The following is a 23,406-nucleotide window of genomic DNA, read 5'->3' as shown; positions in this document are numbered from 1 at the left end:
CAAAGAAAATACAAAGGTTTCCAAAGGAAAAGCCCCTATCATGCTCACAACCAGATGATACAAGCATTCAGGGGGGTTTCTTTTTCTAGGTCACTAAGTTCCCTGTCTGCATTTGAGGGATGAAGAAATACTGTAGAAATACTGTAGATGGGAAAAGAGATTCACATCAAGCAGACCAAAATGAACGGATCCTGAATGACCTTATTGGGTTTTTCATAAAACTTGTTACGACTAATAGTCAAATCAGCATCAGTCAGTAGGTCAGCGTGTCATAACTGCCCATTATCTGTCCCTCACACTGTAGAGCCAATAGCTGGCATTTTGCCTTTCCCCAAATACCACAATTTCTTCAGTTTTTCTCATTCATGGTGGAGGTGGGACAAACCTGGATATTACTTTTACAAACAGATCACTCCTCCCGAGACAACCACTCTTCCAGCATATGATCCAGTGACTGACACCTCCCACCCAACAAACAGAGGTCCACCTGCCCCTCAAAAGCAAGGAAAGCCCAATTCACCCCACAATCTGCATGTGCTGGGCTGCAGAGCAGCTTCCTACTGCAGGTCATTCAGAGTTCAGATTGGCTCTTCCTTCCTTGGGGACTGTTCCTCTCCAAGATGTGGCTCCTGTACTCTAATGTATAATAAATGTCCATAGATCCATAGCAATGAAGTCCTTCACACCACAAATGCTCTAGCATAGTGTAAACCTTTGATTTTTAAGGAATGCAACTGCAGGATATGCCCTGTGCACCTCCCCAATCTCAGACAACAGAAAGAAAATGCTTGTCCCTGTATCCACCTCCCCAATCTCAGACAACAGAAAGAAAATGCTTGTCCCTGTATCCACCTCCCCAATCTCAGACAACAGAAAGAAAATGCTTGTCCCTGTATCCCACTGTGCTGCCACCATGTATCAAAGCTTTCACTTTTAGTTTGGCTTACAGAATGATTTCAATTATGTACTGATTTAAAACCATCTGAGGAGGTTACAAACAAAAAAAAGTTTTGTTTAAACACAGTGCATGCTTTTTACAGAACAGACCTCAACCCTGCTTCTTACAAAATGGCGTCACAGGCCTTAAGCAGACTGGAATTATAACAGCGTTAAACAGAAGACAAGCTCCTCTATCATCTCCATCATGAAACAAATGAGTGCTGAAGAGCCGTAATCTTCACAGAAGGAAAGCACAAATATAGCTCTCCGCGTTTTGTGTCTCGCGCGGCCTGCCCTCTCTCAGAGTAGCCATGTCTGTTTGGTGGCCGAGTCACAGCCCCCCCAGTGGGCCGTGAGCCTCCCGCCCCCGCAGCCCCACCGGGGAGCCACACAGCCGCGGAGCTGCGTCTTCACCAGGGCAGCGCATTTTCTGCTTCAACGTCCGCCCGTGATGAAGATAGATGTTGATCCGCCTCCTTCTGCCCATCTGGCTGCATCTCTGTCCTCAGTGCGGGGACTCAGTCGCGCTGCCAGGAGAAATGCCCTCATCTCCGCTGGAAACCTCACACAATATTCCACAGGTCTCACACACTGTACGAACACACGTGTGTACAAACTGAACAGGAGGAGAAATGCCCTCAACTCTGCTGGAAACCACACACAATATTCCACAGGTCTCACACACTGTACGCACACATGTGTGTACAAACTGAACAGGAGGAGAAATGCCCTCATCTCCGCTGGAAACCACACACAATATTCCACAGGTCTCACACACTGTACGCACACATGTGTGTACAAACTGAACAGGAGGAGAAATGCCCTCATCTCCGCTGGAAACCACACACAATATTCCACAGGTCTCACACACTGTACGCACACACGTGTGTACAAACTGAACAGGAGGAGAAATGCCCTCATCTCCGCTGGAATCCACACACAATATTCCACAGGTCTCACACACTGTACGCACACATGTGTGTACAAACTGAACAGGAGGAGAAATGCCCTCATCTCCGCTGGAAACCACACACAATATTCCACAGGTCTCACACACTGTACGCACACACGTGTGTACAAACTGAACAGGAGGAGAAATGCCCTCATCTCCGCTGGAATCCACACACAATATTCCACAGGTCTCACACACTGTACGCACACATGTGTGTACAAACTGAACAGGAGGAGAAATGCCCTCATCTCCGCTGGAAACCACACACAATATTCCACAGGTCTCACACACTGGACGAATACACGTGTGTACAAACTGAACAACATGAGAAATGCCCTCATCTCAACTGGAAACATCACACAATATTCCACAGGTCTCACACACTACCCACATGTGTGTACAAACTAAACAACAGGCTACAATGCACAATGCACAGACGCTACTGGATTTACTGAATAATTCAGTGTCGAGACATTAAAAGGGTTCACTGTGCAACATATTGAGCATTGCTACCACTGAAATCTTCTACTCACCGACTACGACTCACAGCACATAACACGACACAAACACACAGATACAGATTTTATTACAAATACATTTGATTCATTTTAACACTATAGGCCAAATGCTTAGAGCTTCATTCATTTTATCCTGATTCTCATGGTCAGGCGAACACCAGGGTTCTGCTCTTCAAACATTTCTGCCTACGCGGTGAGGAGGATATCAAAATTCCTTCTAATGTTATGCACTGTACAGTGTGGCCTACATGCGGGGCACCCGCGTTGATCCCCACCCCCTCCACTCCCACAAAAAAGCACATGAAATAAAATGATAAGATGGGTGGGAGTGTCACCAGGCCAGCGTCCTTCCTCTTCCCCCGGGGAGCAGGCTGCTCTGTGGCAGCTACATCGATTAATAAGAGCCCAGCAGTGACACACCATTCATCACCATTACACACCTCACACGGGGGAAGACAACACCAGGGTCTAATGAAAGATGCCATTAGCCCTTACAGAGCTACAGAGGAATCTGCTGCTGATCACGGCTCCAACAGAAGGCGCATTAGTGCTCAAATGTCTGCCCTTGAAGGGTTTGAAGCAAACTATCTATGCATGTTTGGAATTCTGAAACCACTTTTATCTTTTATAGGGGGGGAAAAACTGAGAGGCCATTTTGGCTCCATTCAGCGTCAGATGGCGAGCAGATTTTCTAATAAGTAAGGTAACCCGGTTTTCCATCACGCAATGTTTTAACGTTTTTTTTCATCTGAGGTAAGTGGGTTTAGTGTGGGATTTGATGCAAATCTGGGCTGCGGGAAGGCTACGCTCCCACAAAGATGTCCCTGTCCGTCCTGCCCAATTTACAGAGGGGCAGTGCAGTCAAGTGCTGGAGCGAGATAAAAAAGATGATGCTGAGCGTGGGGGGATAACAGAGCAACGGCTTGGAAATCTAGGTCATGGGGAGGAACAGGCTGCGTTTGTGTCAGCCCGGGTTGTTTGTGTTCTTGGTATGGAGGGACACTGCCACATTAGCTCAGAGTGAGGTTTACACCCCTTCCCCCTTTCTAAGAAACCTGCAGAAGACCAGGGCAGTTCAGTGGAAGCCTGAACAGAAGGAATGAATTGATCTCAGCGCCAGCACACCAAACCCAGCCTCAGCCGGGACTTCTCAGGACTAAAATAATAAAAACCATGCCAGGAGAGACACCAGCCAGAGACCCCACTGGCCCCCTGGTCAGCATCTTAACCCAAGGAGCCCTCATAGGAGAGGTGGGTTCATGGGTTCAAAATCTTAAATAATCTAATTTACACATCACATATAACATAGTATATCCCCGTCTCTCATACACCGCACTGTCAGCAACCAATCGAAACACAAAGCACTTTGGGAGGGGATGTGGCTCAGTGTAGAAGCTTTCGCACATACACTACTCAACCCAAATCCCCTGTCTCTAACAAAATACTTCCACTCACGCTAAAGTAGGAATGGAAAGCTGTACGCTCTGGATAAGAGTGTCTGCCAAGTGATTTCAATGTAAACTATGACATGTCTTCAGTTATTCCTCCCCCAGATTGGTAATTGAATTGTTTCTTTTAACCAAGAGTAAATTCAGTAAATCCCCATGTTATCTCATTATTGCACAATACTTTAAATATGAACAGGCTGATGAGTCATGCCTGAAGCTGAAAATATCTCTGCAAGGCACAAAGGCAGGAAACTGCAAAGTGCAGAGAAGTCTTATACAACTTGCAGAACAACCACAAGGAGACCAGATCTCATCCTTTCTTTAAAGTGATTATTTCACCCTTTTATAATATAAGTCATTTTGTCAAGCCCCAATGTATTTGCATGGCATGACTACTAGCGACATCAGATGCTCCTGTAGACTTCTTTCAGCATTGCCGCTCCTCCTGGTTGTCCGACTCCCTATTCATTCCCATTCATTTTCTTGACCTTGTGAAAATGTAAAAGTTCCAATTCTGAATTTTCATCATAAATAATATATTTTATGATGTAATCTATGACGGGGGGGAAATGGGATCAAGGACAAGCCAGTCCTTACCAGCCAGGGCTATAATCCCTGACCGGTAATAAATACACAACAACATGCAGCAAGGTGCACAGCACAAAACCACTGCATGAGAGCTGTCATTTCAATGTCAGAGTAATCATTAACTAAAAACCAAATACTATCTGTGGTGTCTGACATTTTCATGACGTAGTGTCGATATCAGGTTCTCAGGATTAGGTTCAGACTTATCGAGCCATTCACATTTGTGTCACCAAGGGCTAGTCCAGCTGCTCCAATCCCTTCCTAGTGACACACACATACACACATGCGTACACAAACATGCACACACATACACACACAAGTACACACACGCACACACAGCAAATGTGTAAATCTGGTGGTTGTTGTCTGCTCCTGTCCTTTCTCTGTGTCATTTCATTCAATGCATTATTTGCATTACTTCTGCATCATTTTTCTGAACATATTTGCATTCTAAATATTAAAAAGTAACCACCTTGTTTGTTGAAATGTGTCGACTGTCAGTGGAGCTGCTGTGGTTAATTCACAGGTATTGAAATGAATTATTGGCTTCTTGCGACAGTGCATCTGAATTTTATTCAGATGAAAGCCCAGGCATGGTGGTGTATAATCAATCACTCCCCCCCATCTCGGCATGCCATCTGAAATGCAATAAACAGACATACGTTGTGTTTATTGTTCAGAGGCAGCCTGTAGCATCCATCTGCTGTGATCTCTCTGGTATTTCATTAGTGACACCCATGGGCATCGAGGGGAACTGCAACCGGGCCTCCATGTGTTAAGCTGAGCACAAACAGCATTACCAACTCCTGCTCAAACAGGTGATTTATGACAAATATATCCCCACATAAGCCAGTGTTATAAAGTAACTGTTTTAAATAGTACAATGCTTTGCAATTCCCCTATTTATGACAAATATATCCCAACATAAGCCAGTGTTATAAAGTAACTGTTTTAAATAGTACAATGCTTTGCAATTCCCCTATCACATTTCACCTGAAACCCAAGTTATGCCACAAAACATTTGTGAGCGAAGAACAGATTGAACGACAAACGTCCTAGGTTTAGCAACTCAGGCTTCACCGCTGGGCTGAGTCGCTCTTGATTCTTCCACAAGGAAGTATCTGTGCTGTTTGCAGTAAACAGCATGTGCATTATTTACAACACCACAACGGCTTACGAAGTGATAAGTTCGTTGCGCTACCTGTGCTGTTGTTCCTCTGTTAGAAAACAAGGCTGTGATTGTGGAAACACAATCTCGGATGTGCTACTATTCACTTATCTTGTACTATGGCCTGTGTCTTTGCTTTAATGTTGGTTTGGCAGGAAAAGCAATACCAAGTTTACAGTAACAAATAACTACCTGGACAAGTGACCTCAGACACATTGATGTGGGGGTACTCACATTTGAGATGCAACCCCAACACAGCAAGGAACTATCCCTATCCCCAGCCCAGTGGTTCTCAACCCAGGTCCTGAGGGTCTGTTTCTTTTGTTTTTAGCTTCAAATCAGCAACTAATTCAGAGCAAAGAATCAAGGCGAGCAAAGGTACTAGATTCATTAACTGCTTTAAGTCACCAATTAACTGAGGGTTGAAAACAAAAACAAGCACCCAACAGCTATCCAGGACAAGGACTGAAGACCACATCCCTATGCTGGCACGTATAAATTGGAATAATATTGTCCTGACCAAAAACATGGGGATTAATGCTGTGTAATTAACCAGAATCTGTTAAACAGTGAGAGATTATATTTGGATTGCATAGGATGAATCAGTTAAGAATTGAATGTGCACCTTTGTGCGAATGGTTTGTTTAATGCTTAGTGTGCTTATCACAATGATGATGTGGCAGCATTTAATGAATTGTAGAGAGCAGATAATGAATTGTAGAGAGAAGATAATGCTCTAAATAGCGTACATGGCATAGTGTTAAATCTGCATACAAAGCCTAATCACTCAGCAGCTCTTCCAAGTCGACCTGTCAGCATATGGTTTTTGTTCAGTTAAGACGTCAGCAATGTGACAAAGGTGGTTACCCTTTAACAGTTAACCGTTTATCTGCCTTGAACACTGAGTGACATCCAGACCGAGATCACGCAGCAGGCCGGATGAAGATGCCTCTGTCATAGGCCCACAACACACACAAGAGTCAGCCATTATTTCAGAGGTGAAGAGGACAAGATACAAACTGAGTGATTGCAAGGCTCTTCATGTGCAGGGGTTAAAAAGTGTGTCTTTGATCTCCAATTCCCTCAAATGAATATTGCGCTGTAAGAATTTGCATTGTGTTACATGAATCATCTATATAAAGCACAGCATGGCATGGCGGAGACCACAGTTCTAATGTAAAGACCCTGCCTTCTATGATTTATTGAAAAATCTAACAGAATTTAAACCAACTTGAGGAGATTTGTGTAGCCATAATTCTACCGTCTGTTCTGGGCAGATTAATTCGATTTCAATACTTAACTGCAAATAAAGAGACTTAAACCCCATGATCGATTCAATTGGAAAGACAAAGAGGAGACAAATTAAAGCTTGTCTCCCACTGGGCACCTATAATTCTTTAAACTGTTACTGTCCAAACTTGCGTGTTCATGTTTTTACAAATAAATAAATGAATAAAAGCAAAGGAAGGCAGGCATGTAAGCACAGTGTTTGTGTGCTGCTCAATGAGTGGGACTGGGGAGTGGGAAGAGACTGCCGTCATCCACAATTAATCTCCTGACTGGGCATGCTCAGTGCTGGTCATGGCTTCAGTTTGAGAGGTTCGTGAGCTCCTCTGCAGAGTTACTGTACCAAAGGGATTATTTTACAATGCAAATGAGTCACAAAAATAAAAACGCTCTTCTGACTCAGGGAACACAAAATAAAAAGGTTTTGTTGCAATGTTCTGTTCTAATTAAGAACTGGCTTGCATATCTTGAGATCCTCATAAATTAGAAAATACAAACCTGTAAATTAATTACATCCATGCAAAGACAATCCCAAGTCATTTTTTTCCTGTTGAGCTTACCAGATGATTTGTTAAACGCTCGTGTGAAACTGAGTTCCCTAAATACAATTCTTGTGTCACACAAAAGGGAAAGCTTGTCTGTTTTCTAGCTATCTTGACTGATTAGGATGAATGAACAGAGAGGGAAAAAGATGTCAATAAATGTATAAATGGAACAAGCTTAAATGAACCTGATACATTTTCCTGCTTTCAGTCAGACCGACAGTTCAGCTTGGTGACAGTGGACAGCAACAAAATGGCACTTTTCCCAACAATATTGACACATTCAGCAGACTGTGGAATTTCTGATTCAATCCTTTTTAACCTGCTGGAATGCATTTCAAGTGCAAAAGGCACCCCTGTCACTTTCCCTGATCTTATCAGGGCAAAAAGGCACACTGTGGGATCAAAGCCTGATAAAGCAGGGACTGTTGTTGTTGGTTCTAATCTTATGAAGATACAGAGGCTGAATATTATATAAGTAAGGGGCAGAAAAAACTGAAATAAAAAAGAATATATTCATATATTCACATTTTGAGGAAGGCCAGCATTACCATTGAATTTTAGAATAACTTCTAGAATAAGTTTGTACTTGTATATATGTACTTGAATCATATAATATAATATTACTGAATGTGTATGTCTTTAAAGAGACTCAGTACATGGACTGAGTACAGGAGACTGAGTACAAGGACTGAGCACAGGAGACCCAGTACAGTGACTGAGTACAGGAGACTCAGTACAGGGACTAAGTACAGGGACTAAGCACAGGAGACTCAGTACAGGGACAGAGTACAAGAGACTCAGTACAGGGACTGAGTACAGGAAACCTAGTACAGGGACTAAGCACAGGAGACTCAGTACAGGGACTGAGCACAGGAGACCTAGTACAGGGACTAAGCACAGGAGACCCAGTACAGGGACTAAGCACATGAGACCCAGTACAGGGACTGAGTACAGGAGACTCAGTCCAGGGTCTGAGCACAGGAGACTCAGTACAGGGACTGAGCACAGGAGACTCTGTCCAGGGCCTGAGCACAGGAGACTCAGTACAGGGACTGAGCACAGGAGACCCAGTACAGGGATTGAGTACAGGAGACTCAGTCCAGGGCCTGAGCACAGGAGACTCAGTACAGGGACTGAGTACAGGAGACTCAGTACAGGGACTGAGCAGAGGAGACTCAGTACAGGGACTGAGTACAGGAGACCCAGTACAGGGACTGAGTACAGGGACTAAGCACAGGAGACTCAGTACAGGGACAGAGTACAGGAGACTCAGTACAGGAACTGAGTACAGGAGACCTAGTACAGGGACTGAGAACAGGAGACCTAGTACAGGGACTGAGTACAGGAGACCTAGTACAGGGAATGAGTACAGGAGACCTAGTACAGGGACTGAGTACAGGAGACCCAGTACAGGGACTGAGTACAGGAGACTCAGTACAGGGACTGAGTACAGGAGACTGAGTACAGGGACTGAGTACAGGGACTAAGCACAGGAGACTCAGTACAGGGACAGAGTACAGGAGACTCAGTACAGGAGACTGAGTACAGGGACAGAGCACAGGAGACCTAGTACAGGGACTAAGCACAGGAGACCCAGTACAGGGACTAAGCACAGGAGACCCAGTACAGAGACTGAGTACAGGAGACTCAGTACATGGACTGAGCACAGGAGACCTAGTACAGGGACTAAGCACAGGAGACTCAGTAGAGACTGAGCACAGGAGATCTAGTACAGGGACTAAGCCCCTACAAATCTGAGTCTGCTGCCTTATCCTGTGGTGTCCCTCAGGGTTCTGTTCTGGGTCCGATTTTGTTTGCTCTGTACATGCTTCCCTTAGGTGTCATTATTAGCAAATTCAAAGGTATTTCATACCATTGCTATGCCGACGACATTCAGTTATATCTTTCTTTTAAACCTGACAGGATTGATAAACTTAATGTACTGCACGACTGTTCGTCTGCTATTAAGGACTGGATGGCCAGTAATTTTCTTCAGTTAAATGCAGACAAAACTGAAGTCCTCATCATTGCTACTGATAATATTGTTTCTAATGTTGTAAATTGTATTGGGTCTCTTAAATCAAATGTGCGCTCGGAATTGAGAAATCTTGGTGTTATCTTTGATCAGGCTATGCATCTTGACAAGCACATAAAGTCTTTGTCCCGTACATGTTTTTACCACCTTAGAAGCATTACTAAACTCAGGTCTATTGTATCACACGCTGAGCTGGAAATGATTATTCATGCTTTTATTTCATCATGCCTGGACTATTGTAACTCGCTTTTTACCTGCCTCAGCAAATCATCTCTAGACCGCCTACAACTGGTCCAAAATGCTGCTGCCAGGCTGCTGACCAGGTCCAGGAGGTCATGTCATATCACTCCAATCTTGGTCTCCTTACACTGGCTACCTGTCAATTTCAGGATCCAGTTCAAGGTTCTTGTCATCACATTTAGAGCCCTCCATGGTCAGGCACCTGCTTACCTTTGTGATCTCCTCCACCCATATGTTGCCAGCAGGTCTCTGAGGTCTTCTGACCAGGGCTTACTGGTTGTCCCTCACACTAGGCTCAAAACTAAGGGTGACCGAGCCTTCAAATCAGTGGCACCTAAATTGTGGAATTCTCTTCCACCGGACTTAAGAGCTGTGGCGTCTGTGGAAATTTTTAAAACGCAGCTAAAGTCATATCTTTTCAGACAGGCGTTCATCTAGCCGTTTTTGTGACTGTATTTCCATTTATTTCATGTTGGTTTATTTGTGATTTGTTGGTTTTATTGACTGTTGTTTTATGTATTATTATTGTTATTACTTTTTTTTTTTTGATCCTGTGAAGCACTTTGTGACTCTGTCTGTGAAAGGTGCCATATAAATGAAATGTACTTACTTACTTACTAGGAGACTCAGTACAGGGACTGAGTACAGGAGACTCAGTACAGGGACTGAGCACAGGAGACTCAGTACAGGGCCTGAGCACAGGAGACCCAGTACAGGGACTGAGTACAGGAGACTCAGTACAGGGACTGAGCACAGGAGACTCAGTACAGGGTCTGAGTACAGGAGACCCAGTACAGGGACTGAGTACAGGAGACCTAGTACAGGGACTGAGTACAGGAGACTCAGTACAGGGACTGAGTACAGGAGACCTAGTACAGGGACTGAGTACAGGAGACTCAGTACAGGGACTGAGCACATGAAATGCAAGGTGAGAGCAGCTCAGTGTGTTAATAAAGCAAAGCCATGACCTTTCCTTTACACTGGTACTGACTGTACTGTCTGGAGAGCCACTGAAACACTCCGTTCATACTCTGCACAAATGCAGACACATCGTATATTATTCATGAATACATTTTAATAATTCCTATGTTTCCACGTTTGACGTTGACGAAGATGAGCGAGCCTGCAGTGTGCCCTTGGATGGGGGTCTTCGATCAGTAGCGGTGGTGACAGGCATTTGAAATGAGCCATTGGGGACCAGCTGAAGGCAGCTGATGAGAAATGTTCTTCTCCAGAAAGAGGCCTTTCACATGAAAATTGAAGCTCCTTTGTGCTTCCCTGGTGAGCTGCCGTTCCATGCCAACAAATTGGACACTTGGAAAACAACAGTCAAACCCCTATGCAGCTAAATAGAACGATCTGCACCTCTGCACAGCTCTAAACCTGATTTTGACCAATGCATTGATTTTGCCGGGAGGCTTTTTTTAAACTATGAGTTTATAGTAAAACGTATCAGAAATTCGTCAGCAACAACTGAACAAACACCCACAGCACTTTTAAAAGCACACTGAACACCTCCCATAGAGCCCAAGTTACTGTAGTACTGACACGAATGCCAAGCAGCATAATAATGCAATTGACTAAGCGTTCACAGCTGTCTCCTGGGGTTTTGGGAAATGAAGGCTTGCTGAAGTTCAACTGTCAGCAAAAAGGCAAGGCTAAGCTAAAGCTCATTATGGGAGACATTTAAAAGTCAGGGCTGTCAGAGCTGACAGAATCCCCTCACCCACCCCACAGTGTACTACCACTACTGAGTCCAGAGGGACGCCATAGCATTGTCTCAGGCTTCCCGCATTATACTGTCCAACAGAGTGTGTCAATACTGCAAATTCCTTTACACCCAACTCCACCTACACACTCACAGAACATGAAAATAAATAATTTGTTAGTCCTGGGGTGTAAACATCTCCCTGGACTCAAACAGCAGTTATATGGTTTTCCCACTCCCAAGTCTCCAGCTAAATGTAATAAAATAGTTTTATGTGTACACTAGCATAATCTACAAACACAATTCCTCTCAGCTGAATTTCAACTATTGTATGTGAGTCCAAGACCAAGTCGCTCTCTCTTTCCTGACTCCATTAGTTGACCATCCATGGCCAGGTTTCATGACTACATTCTACTAAACAGGACATTTCACAGAACCATCTCCACACATGAACAGCAGGAGACAGCAGGACACAGTGACTCACTTTAACAGTGACACGGACCTTCTCTAAAACAGCAATTGCACATTCCTTACTGTCTGTTTGCAGTACAGTATATCTTAGTTGTAACGAATAGAATTACATGACATTACATTCCACTTTTATATGTTCACTGATAAATTTGACAGAACCATCACCACCAATCCCATTACTAGTGGAACAGAAACATGCTTATTATATCTAGTATTATCTAGTTTTTCTGATGGCTTAAGAAGTCTACAACTGCTAGAATCTCAGCTGCGTAAGAGAGCTGACTACTTGCATAACTTGCATTTGAAGTCAATGCCGATAGCCACACAATCACAGGCACGACTGCCTTCTCCTCGTTTCCGATTGCTGCTCGTAGACCAGAGTCCACAGAAATCATCCCACGGAGACAAAATTGCCTGTTTCTACAGGAGAAATGAGAAGTATGGCTGGGAAAATGTTGAAGTGTTCAGTCAGCATAGTCAACAGCCAGATAGGGGAGCTCTTCTGTCGGTTAAGAGATGATGGATGGGCTACGGGGGAGGAGAGCTGAGGGTGAAAGGGGCATTTCTGACACCCACTCCCTATTAATGCCCATGTTCAGATAGCCATCTCTCCAGTGAATGCAGTCTGCAGGTGGCTAGAATGTTCTGTACTGGAGAGACAGGCTATGGGGAAAAAAACTTCACAAAAAGGTCCTCAGCCCTGGAAATACAAAGGAGGGAATAAACTGAGGGAGCAGAACCCTAACAGCAATTACAGTCATAGGTGGGTGTGAACAGGGCTTTCTGTTTAAGAAATAACAACAATGCAATGGAAGCAAGTTCACATGAAAACATGGAGGGCATCACGTTATTTTGAGTGCATGCAACCAAGGTCCCGGAGTTGCTGCTCCTACTTCTGTTTCTCAAGTCAGAGCTACAGTATTCTGCACAGTATAATGGGAAAGAAATCACTGGGTGCTCACTCTCCCCCTGCTGTATTACAAGACAAAAGTTAAACTGTCTGCTGTCTCATAGGCAGGGTTAGGTCCCCACTGGCTTAACATCTAACATGTTTCCTTTGAATGCAGGCAAGAGTGAATCATCATGATTATCTATTGTCGGCCAGGGGTCAGAGTTAACCTGAAAACAATACAAACTTATGACACTGTGGTAGCACTGGGCCCACTTTGCGACTGTAATTGACTACAAGAGCAAAAGTGCATCTCCGTAGCATACGTCTCCCTAATGTCCCTGGGCTGGTTTTTCAGCCTAGCTGGAGAGAGGGTATATTCTTTCAAATCGCATCCAGCCCCCTGGTGCCTCTACTCCTCTGCCAAGTCTTCACTTGGACTGCAGCACTGTTCTCCCAGGAGGGAATGCACAAAGGCATCTGATTTGCACTTTAATTTAAGAGGCAAGACAGAAATACAAATACAGGGCTAAAAGTGCTGTAGTGGCAGAAACCTGTTTTGCACTCGAGAGAGAGGCTATGTTTAATCTATGACTTTAAGTCTATGACTCAAAACACAGGGCTGAGAACCTGCGTTTCTGCAACCCAGAGTTCACAACACTCCACGTATGAGCAAATAGGCCCTGCAACACAGGGAGCCTGAGACAGGGTAAATGAGTAAATGAGTGTGTGAGTGAAGGAGTGGGCGGACAGGTGAGAGAGAGTGAATGAGTGAGCGAGAGAGATGTGACAATCTTGACTGCGCGATCTCCCCTTCTGCTCTAGCCTGTTGGCGGTTTCTGAGGGCTCTAGCAGTCACAGTTGCAAAGGTGCAAAATGATTGCGAAACCCAAGATAGGAAACTTGAGCTGTTTTCCATGAAAGCCCTCTGCAAGCCATTAGTGTGGTTACAGACCGGCCCAAAACTCACATGTAGAAGTAGGTTAACGTGTGACACAGCTAGTCAAAGTCCCATTCTGTTGGTATGTGACGTACCTCCTCTGTGCTAAAAGGGGAAGGATTGACAATGATTCCACATTAACTGTCATGAGGTGCCGTTGTGCCATTTTGAAAAACAGCACATTAACAGTCAAGCATTTGATTTCATGTTTGCCTTAGACCACTTCACTAAGCGACGGGTAGCTTTCTGCATCTAAACTAAACCAACATGCCTGAAGGCGCAGGTTAAATACACCCACCACCCACTCCCTCCATCTTCACCCCACACCCCCCCTCCTTTAGAGGCAGTGGTAAAAAACAACTTACAACAGAGGGTAAAGATCATGTCCAGACCCCGGTAAACAGTTGGTGAACAACTGGGCTTGTTGTGTTTTACACCTTTAGAAGGGAAATACAGTCTCCAAAAGCAGAAAGAACAGACCTGGGTCAGAAACCCAGAAATATTCCTTTAGACTTAAATACAATTCTGTGACTGACATTTTTCAAAGTCCATTTTCACCAAGATTCATAACAATTTATTTGGCTAGTGATATTTACTGTATGTTTATGTCATTTTCCACCTTTTTTGGTGGAAAACTTTCAGGGGTCTACACAAGTGTCTAAGTCTAAATAGTGAAAAGTATTGCAAACACATATCATCCAGGTCTGCTCAGTAACACACCATCAGTAACAGCAACTATTACCACAAAGCGTCGGGGCTGGGACAGAGGATCCAGAGTGGGAGAGGTGGGCTGTGATTAATGATCAACGTCCTTTTCTTTCAACGCTTTATATCATTTACAGAAATGTTGAGAAAATGTCTCACCCCAACAGCCACACGCTGCAAGTTCATTTTAAAAGAATATTTGGTTTAAGTGGCAAGTGTGAAAGGTCATTATCCTGCAGAGTGAGCGCCCTTACATGGTAACTGAGCAGCGCACCAGGCCAGGTGACCCTGCTGTGGACACGGATACTGACCCGCACTCTCAAATACACAGCACTTTCTCATGTTCCTGTCCAAACTCAACACTACGATTGTGCAAAATTGATTAAATGATTGTGTTTTTAAGACTGGGTTTTACACAACAACACATCCAGTGTATAACAGGTCCAAAAGCATTAAAACAATTGCAGTACATAATCCCACGTGAATGAATTAAAATAGCTCTGTCTCTCTCTCTTTCTCTCTCCATATATATATGTTTATATATATTTATTAGGAACATTTTTACTTTATTACACCTACTTATGCATGCGATTATCTAATCAGCGAATTGTGTGGCAGCAGTGCAATGCACACAAGCAGATACGGGTCAGGAGCTTCAGTTAATGTTCACATCAACCATCAGAATGGGGAAAAAATGTGATCTAAGTGACTTTGACCATGGAATGATTGTTGGTGGCAGACAGGGTGGTTTTTAGTATCTCAGAAAATGCTGATCTTCCGGGATTTCAGAGTTTGGAAATAATGGTGCAAAAAAACTAAAAACTGTGAGCAGCAGTTCTGCAGACAGAAACACCTTGTTGGCCAGACTGGTCAAAGCTGACAGGAAGGTGACAGTAATGCAAATAGCCACACATTACAACAGTGGTATGCAGAAGCGCATCTCTGAACACATAGCGCATCATAACTCTAAGTGGATAGGCTACAGCAGTAGAAGTCTAATAAATAAGTCTAATAAATACCTAATAAAGTGCTCACAGAGTGTGTGTATATATATATGTATCTCTCTATTCTTCCCCCTCTCTCCCTCTCTCTCTCTCTCTCTTTCTCTCTCTATTCTTCCCTCCCTAGAAACATGCTCCGTAGAGACAAAATGCTGTGCAGATACTGTGCCAAACAAGGCACCAAGCCTCTACTTCTTAACTGCAAGGCCTTCCCCAAGGCCCTCTAAGTCATCTAATGAAAATGGACAATGTTCACAAGATGTGGTTTTCTTTTCAAGGACGCCCAACACACAGCCACAGAAAAAGCATACCTTTTTTCACGAGCTTTCACTGCTGATGGAAACAGCTTGTGGTACGTCTGCGGGCACATTTCCATTGAATGGCCAATTATATCTACCTATGTATCTACCTTAAGTGAACTGAAGAGGGTCAGGGTATTCATGTTTAGCCAGGAGAACCATAGGTAATAGGTATATGTACTTGTTAACATGGTAATCATTGGCAGTATATATATATATATATATATATATATAGTACTGTGCAAAAGGCACCTGGTTAACATTCGGTATAACATTCCGTACAGATGAGATTCTTTAAAAAATAATTCAATGAAAGGTCCTAAATAAACGTACTATACAGTTTACATTACATTTTAGTAATTTGGCAGAATAGTTAAAAACTGAATCAAATCAATATTTTTTGTGACCACCCTACGGCGTTAAAAAGGCATCACTTCTCAGTGTTGGCTCACTGTGTCCTGAGCCAACACTGTCCTGTAGTTCTATAAGACAATCATCAGGGAGGTTGTTTCAAGCATGTTGAAGAACTTGCCACAGTTTTTCTGCAGACTTTGGTTGGCTGCTTGCTTCTGATCTCAGACAGCCTTGATCAAGTTTTTATGTAAAAAGTAGTCAATTGCCTCAGAGACTGCCAACAGGCTAGAGCAGAATTAATATGTTACTTTTTTTCATTAAAAATACAAAAATGTCTCAGTAAAATTTAATCTTTTGGAAAATGAATATTTGGAAATCTCAAATGTGTTCTTTTATACTAACACACACAAAAAAAAACCCATATATATATATATATGTATATATATATAATAACATCTAGGGTGCTTAAGACTTCCGCACAGTACTATATATATATATATATATATATGGCATGATAGTAAAACGGAAATAAATATATTATCAAAATATATTATGCAATACTTTATGATATAGCCTACAAATGGTGACCAGATTTCCTTGAGGACATGTATACAGTGCAGTGAGAACCTATGATAATGACAAGTAGAAACCAATTAAAGTTTCTTCACCTAAAAACATAAAAAATAAAACTTTCTCTGAATTAATTGGACTCGTCAAAAGGGGCTGTCTTCCAGATATTGCAATATATTTTTACATTTACAGCAAGGAGTATTTATAAACATGGCTGTGAAATATGTTCACCATTATATTTTCAAAAAGGTTTATGCAATAGGGTATATTCCATTTCTGTAAGGGAGAAGTGTACAGATCTCAAGAAGACTCTCAGGGGCTAGAAGCTTCCATTTCTTCCTTATATTTTTATATTTGAAAACATTAAAAGAGCTAAACATGGTCCTTTAAAGCAAATTATTTAAAACATTAATCAGGACTCATCTGACCAACATGGTGACCCACGCTCTCCCTCTCTCCTCCACTCTCACGCACTGCTGTCTCTCATCTGCGTAACTCTGTGTTTCTGCTTTAATCCCTCATTTGAAAGATTTGATGCCCAACACGGTGTGTGGGTGTGTGTGCGTGTGTGCATGTGCATGCATGTGTGTGACACAGGAGGCTATTCAAACTGGTTAAGCTCTGGTAAGGATACAATACCATCCTCTTTTTGGCATGATATGTGAATTTAAACATGAAGTGAAAATTAATACCTTCAAACAAGAATAACCTAAAATAAAAATATTATATTTTATCAAAAAACCAGACCTGAACTGTGCTGATTTCCTGGACCCAATGAGACCTATGGTATAAGCATCAGATACAATTACCTTTATAACATTTAAGTCTTTCTTATGCTAAACTAAACAAACTGGCCTATTTTTACTGTAATTACCTGAATATCTATTTGCTTTATGTTACTTGATTAGAATCTAAAGATCACATTTAAATGGGAAAAAAAAAAAATTCTAAAATATTATAAAAAGTCAACACTGGCAGAAAATGTGTAAAACACTGACCTAAAAACATATGGCTTTGGCATATAAAACCTCATAACATGGTGCATGTGTGTATATTCAACAAACTAGAGCATATATTCAATTTAAGATCTTAGATTGAGTAAAATGTAGATGAAGAGCTTGCAAAACACATTCATTTCATGAATTCACCCCATACCCTTTCAGCACAAGCCTCAAAAACAAGAGCTTATCTTGCACAATAGACGTTCCCATTTCCAATGTTCGCGTTTTACACCTCAGAATCTACCTTTGTTCTCTAAAAATAACCTTGCCTGTTTTCTCATCTTGATCAGATAGAGTATAGGTTACGTGACAGCAGCACAGAAACCACAGCTTGACTGTAAGCACAAAGTGGCTCCACCCTCTAACAGCATCACTACAGAGAATCTCCACCACATTGTCTATACGACATTATTACAAAAATGAAGACAGAGACAAAATGGCACACAATGAATAATTCATACTCCCTCAATCTTTCTACCAATAATTGTGTCATCCTTGCCAACCAGATACTATAGCACCATAGCCCAGTATGGTCTTCAGTTCCCCTGCAGGCTGAATTGAGCAGCTCCACTCCAGAGACAAGCTGTCATTATGAAGCATTACTAAAGTGAAGATTCACTTACAGTCCAATCGATATGGTATCTGTACCCCCACTCCCCCCCCCCCCCCCCCCCCCCCCCCCACACTCTTCACAGCACTTTCTTGATGGCCTGTTCTGTTGATCTCAATCATGGCTTTATCAGGGAGCCGGGGACCCATCCCTCATTCCTCTTTGACCTGCCGTGAGATGCCTGGATGGATGGAGTAAAGGGGAGGAGGACAGCTCCTGAGCTGGCAACAGAGGCATTCTGATACTCTGTTTGATGCTCACCAGAAAGTTTTTAGTCTTGCTCCAAGATTAGGGACCTGTCCACCCCTCTACAGACTGAGTTGCTATGTCTCTGCTGTGATCTCCGGGGTCATGCGAGGGACCCATGGAGGACACCTGGGGGCCACCTGAGGGCCCCAGGAGACAGATTGAACCTGTAACTACATCTTTACTGCTGTCACTGCCATTGCCACTCACTTCCAGGAGACACCAAACTCCCTCAACACCCGGGAAAGCAAAACAGTGTTTCAAAGTGCGTCGCACACATGGCACGTTGAAACATCGTGTCCATGGGGCCTACGGTCGATCTACAGGACCGCACAATAGTCAGCATATGAGCTGGTCGCAGCTCAACTCAGATCCTCCTCCTTTTTCTCAAAACATGGAATATCAATCAGCAACCGTACTTATTGCCACAACCTCCATTACCCATTTGGGAGAGTGCAGACACGTACTGAAAACAAGTATGAAAACATGGATCTCTGAAATATGTGATGTCAAGCCAGTGCTTATTTCAGCTGGTACAGCTATGATTCAGAAGAAGGCACTCCATCGTCTTGATTAACCAGAAAGATTTGCTGGTGACCAATGAGATATGGTCATCTCAGCTGGAAGAATCCCTCCCTGGGTTATGCTAAGGCTATGGCTGTTGCCCACAACACTGGCACTGGCACATTCCAGATCCCACAACAGGCCAGCCATGAGGCCAATCCAAATATTAGAGTAGTACCTTAACTGTATGAGCTACGCAGTGGCCCCATTTTGGCTCTTTAACCATTCAGAAACAGTAACTCAGCTAGTTTACTATTTTTTGGATGCAGGCAAATGATGAGCTGTGTTTGGCCAAATGGAATAAGCTCATCTGCAAAAAGCCCTCAACGAACACTGATAAGTAAATACGGTAGGACTGAATTAAGCCTGCATTGAATTTGCTATTGCAATATAATTTATCCACAAGTCTGTGATCTGGCATCAAATCGTGGACCTTTGGAAAAGCTTATAATTCTAATGGACAAAGTTAATGTCTACACACAAATACTCAAATAAAAATACAAAATAAAATGGTGCCTTTTCATGACTATATAATTGGAGACTTGCTAATACAATACTTGCAGGTGTACTTTAGAGGCAGAATTCTGTACTATACATTTGCATTTGTTTGTCAGTTGAGTTCATGAGTCAAGGTCATTTATTGTGGCACATGAATAGGGAACACAGCAGAATGTTTGTCCCTCACCAGGAAACATGCAAACCTTCACATCACGAAAATGTCGAACAAAGATGGTGGTTTATTACATACGGAAATTATGGCACGACATTTAAGTCTTTTAACATTTCTAGATCTTATCCAAACTCTACATGCCCACAGCATTGTATATTATGTATTCATTTAAGATGCATTTCAATCAAACTTAAAACATTTTTCAAAGCTGAACACGGCAATATAAAAGTCTAGTGTTGTTGTTACAAGGTGAGTCTGATCTATTTCATTAAAACAGCTGAGAGTTGAGAAATTAGACATAGAGGGGAAAATGAAATTACAGATTATGTTTAGCTGCCTTTTGTAAATCACAAGTATACAAAGTATAATGGGAAGAAATTATATTAAGCCATCTGCGCCGATGAGACACATCTTGTACAGTGGAACAGAGCCGCTTGCCAAAATCATCATTTACTGAAATACTCCAGAGGACTCGATATGTGACAATGGCAACGCTATTCACTCTGGCCCTAATAGAGCTACTAGTGGCTTATTCAGCAATCAATACTGGGCCAAGAAACTTAGTAAGTGAATCATTTTTCAATTAAATACGGTAAAAATGCACTCTGTGGCTCTGCAAGGGAAAATACCACTGGACAATAGTATTTGGCAACAATAACAATCTATCACAACAATGACCAGAACATGTTGTAATGGAAGTGTGAAATGCCAAGCTTATGATAAGTGACTGATTGTTGTGTGTAAATACACATTATGAACCCATACTTTTAGGAGTCCCCTAAAGGCTGCCATTTCAGTGTAGCTCAGTGCCACTGAGGGACCACGGACACAATTCCCATTTCCTCTTCATTCTCCTCCTACTCGCCCTCCTCGAAGGATATCCTTCCCCCGCAGCCGTTTAGCGGTGTGGGAGTGGCTGCTTTCTCCACAGTGTGTCTGTGGTCCCGATGGGGAGATGGCTTTCAGTGTCTCTCCACACCCTCCTGGAGCACTCCGCTCCCCACACCCTTCCCTGGCTGCCTGGCTGTCCAGTGCAGGCATGCATTATTGAAGATCATCTTACGGCCGGTGCATCTTGTGCCCAGAAGCCCCAGCATGGATCTAACTTCTGATCTACACAAGAATTCGAGGGCACACTTTCTCAGCCCAAAGTCCAAGATGCGCCTGCCTCTGTTCTGGCCAATTTCTTGGTTCAAGCAGGCCGGGAAGTAACAGAACTTATGTGGCCACTCTGTAATGCTTTGATTGCATGCATTCATACAGTGGAGGGCTCGATGGTGTTGGGTTGCCCTCTCCACATAGTTCCAATGAGAATTGTATAGGAGTCAGGCAAGAAAACTTGCTGCCATGCCATGCAAGGGCTTGAGAATACTTACTGTCCAAGTACCGAGTTTGTGTCATATAAAGACTCAACCTTTATTTTACTAGAATTTCACCTCCTCGTAACATCCTAGGATGTCACTAGGATTTAAAAGCTCTTTTAAAAATTGATGCAGAATGCAGTATGCTGTTACAACTATGAGGACTGTCAGACAGAAAGTGAAAGCATTTCTTTTTAGAACAAGGTTGCTGATTAATTGTACGTTAACATACACTCAGTGAGCACTTTATTATGTATTTATTAGCCTTATTTTTTTGACATATTAAGTATTCTCCTGCTGTAGCCTATCCACTTAGAGGTTTGATGTGTTGTGTGCTCAGAGATGCTCTTCTTCATACCACTGTTGTAATGCGTGGTTATTTGCGTTATTTGCGTCTCTCATTAAGTAGGAGTTTCTGCCTGCAGAACTGCTGCTCACTGGATGTTTTTTTGTTTTTCTTGACCATGTCTGCATGCTTTTATGGCTTTATTTGCTGCAACAGGATTGGGCAAATAAATATTTGCATTAACAGGCTGGTGTACAGGTATACCTAATAAAGTGATCACTGAGTATATTATTGATGAATTTTACGTGGACATACTACTCTGTTTTTTTGTAATTGAGGTAGAGCCATAGCTGTTCAACAATGGTTCTGTTGTGTGAGTGTATGTATGTGTGAAAAGATTGTGTGTGTGTCTATATGTGTGTGTGCTGGCATGCCATTGATTGAGTTTATAATGCGAATTCACAAAGAGTGCTGAAAATGACCTCCTATACAATGACAGCAGGGATCTGATTTCAAAATCAACACAATGGAAGTAATGAGGTGAATGCTGCAATAGTCTGTATCAGCTACTCAACCACAAAGACATGCAAACTGCAGCAGAGATCCAAATGCAACCATTGGATTTAATTCTCACTTATGTGCATACAGATACACCACAACCATAAATATTACACAACCACACACACATATGACTGCTCAGAAGTCATAATACTCAACAGAATGCCATTTTTACAACACCTTTTTCTGTCTATTGTCAGATGCACTACATTAAAAAAACATTATTTTGCTGCACCTACAAGTAAGCTCTTTTATGAAACCAGCAATGTTATTGTCTCTATATTTGGGTTTTTTATTTTTTATTATAGCAGTAAAGAACGACGAAAGTATGAATTTGTGCGGAGCGCTTTTATCACGGCTTGTCGTTAATCAAACGTTGACACCGGACGAGGTCAATTATTCAAATAGTGCGTTTCATAGGTTTTTATGCGTTATTGCACATAATGAAATTTACTTACTTGACTATTACTATCCGTTAGAAATGATTCCAATTTACGAGATCGATAAATATTGCTCAAAGGGAATTGAGGATAATGTCTTACCGCCCGCTGTTCAACACGTGTATCTAAAACGTAACTATATGCTGAAGCAGGGTTTCGCCTATACAACGTAGGACAGTTGGTGAAACAGGATGGTTTGACAAGATTCTACAGAATATAAATGTTTGCACATATTGTTAATGCAGGTACAACGAATAATAGCCTATATAAATACAAGTGTTCGTGTGATGAATATGGCATCTAAAATACAACTTTCTGAAAGAATCAAAGCAGGACAAGCCAAGAAAATAAAGACTTGCTCCTTGATATTGCGCCAAGACTTCATACTCACTCAGCTTCTCAGAGGTTTATGAAGAGCGATGTCGCACAGCATCTCGTTCATATCGAACTCGTTTTGTCTTCTCTTAGACTCAGTTGGCAACACAATCATAATCATTATCGTTCGCAGCTAAGTTCATAATATGTTCTGGATAGTGATACAAAACACATTAACGTAACATGCTACTATTGTGTTATTGTCACCTCCCTCGCCCCGCATCCCTTCCTACGCCTCCTCGTTCAATGCACGCAGTAGCAGTTGATCTATTTTCGTTGGTGCCAGATGTAAGACCGTGAGATTTGCCTCTTGGTTTCAAGCTTGCCCCATCTGTGCTTGGTTGCTCGGCTCAGCTGAACCATGTGACGGAGGGAAACCTTTCCATTCACAGCCACTGTCTCTTCCAACTCGCGCCCCCCAACGGAGAACTTCATACGTGTAGACTAGAGTATTGAATAAATACATGCACGCTGGAATAAACATTTAAGATAAATTCATGGAAACAATTAAACGACCGAGTGTCGCTTGCCTTGAAAGGCTACAGGTCACTAGCCAAACGTATACAATCGAAAATATGATAGAATAATACTCTTTAGTCGCGGTATCAGGCCCCTCCTACAAGAGTAGTTGATTCATT

General features: G+C 42.6%; 1 protein-coding gene across 1 annotated transcript in view; it reads right to left on the bottom strand.

Moving 5' to 3' along the window:
• Positions 1–23,083, bottom strand: part of LOC133138157 (uncharacterized) — a 44,395-nt gene extending 21,312 nt beyond the window's left edge. The window contains exon 1 of the mRNA XM_061256659.1: positions 22,785–23,083. The gene's annotated coding sequence lies outside the window, so the exon portion shown is untranslated. The remainder of the gene's footprint in view (positions 1–22,784) is intronic.
• Between the last annotated feature and the right edge of the window lie 323 nt (positions 23,084–23,406).

Source organism: Conger conger, chromosome 10 (genome assembly GCF_963514075.1).
Source record: "Conger conger chromosome 10, fConCon1.1, whole genome shotgun sequence".
Taxonomy (NCBI): Eukaryota; Metazoa; Chordata; class Actinopteri; order Anguilliformes; family Congridae; genus Conger; species Conger conger.
Note: the sequence above shows the minus strand (reverse complement) of the source record. Positions and strands in the feature narration are given on the sequence as shown.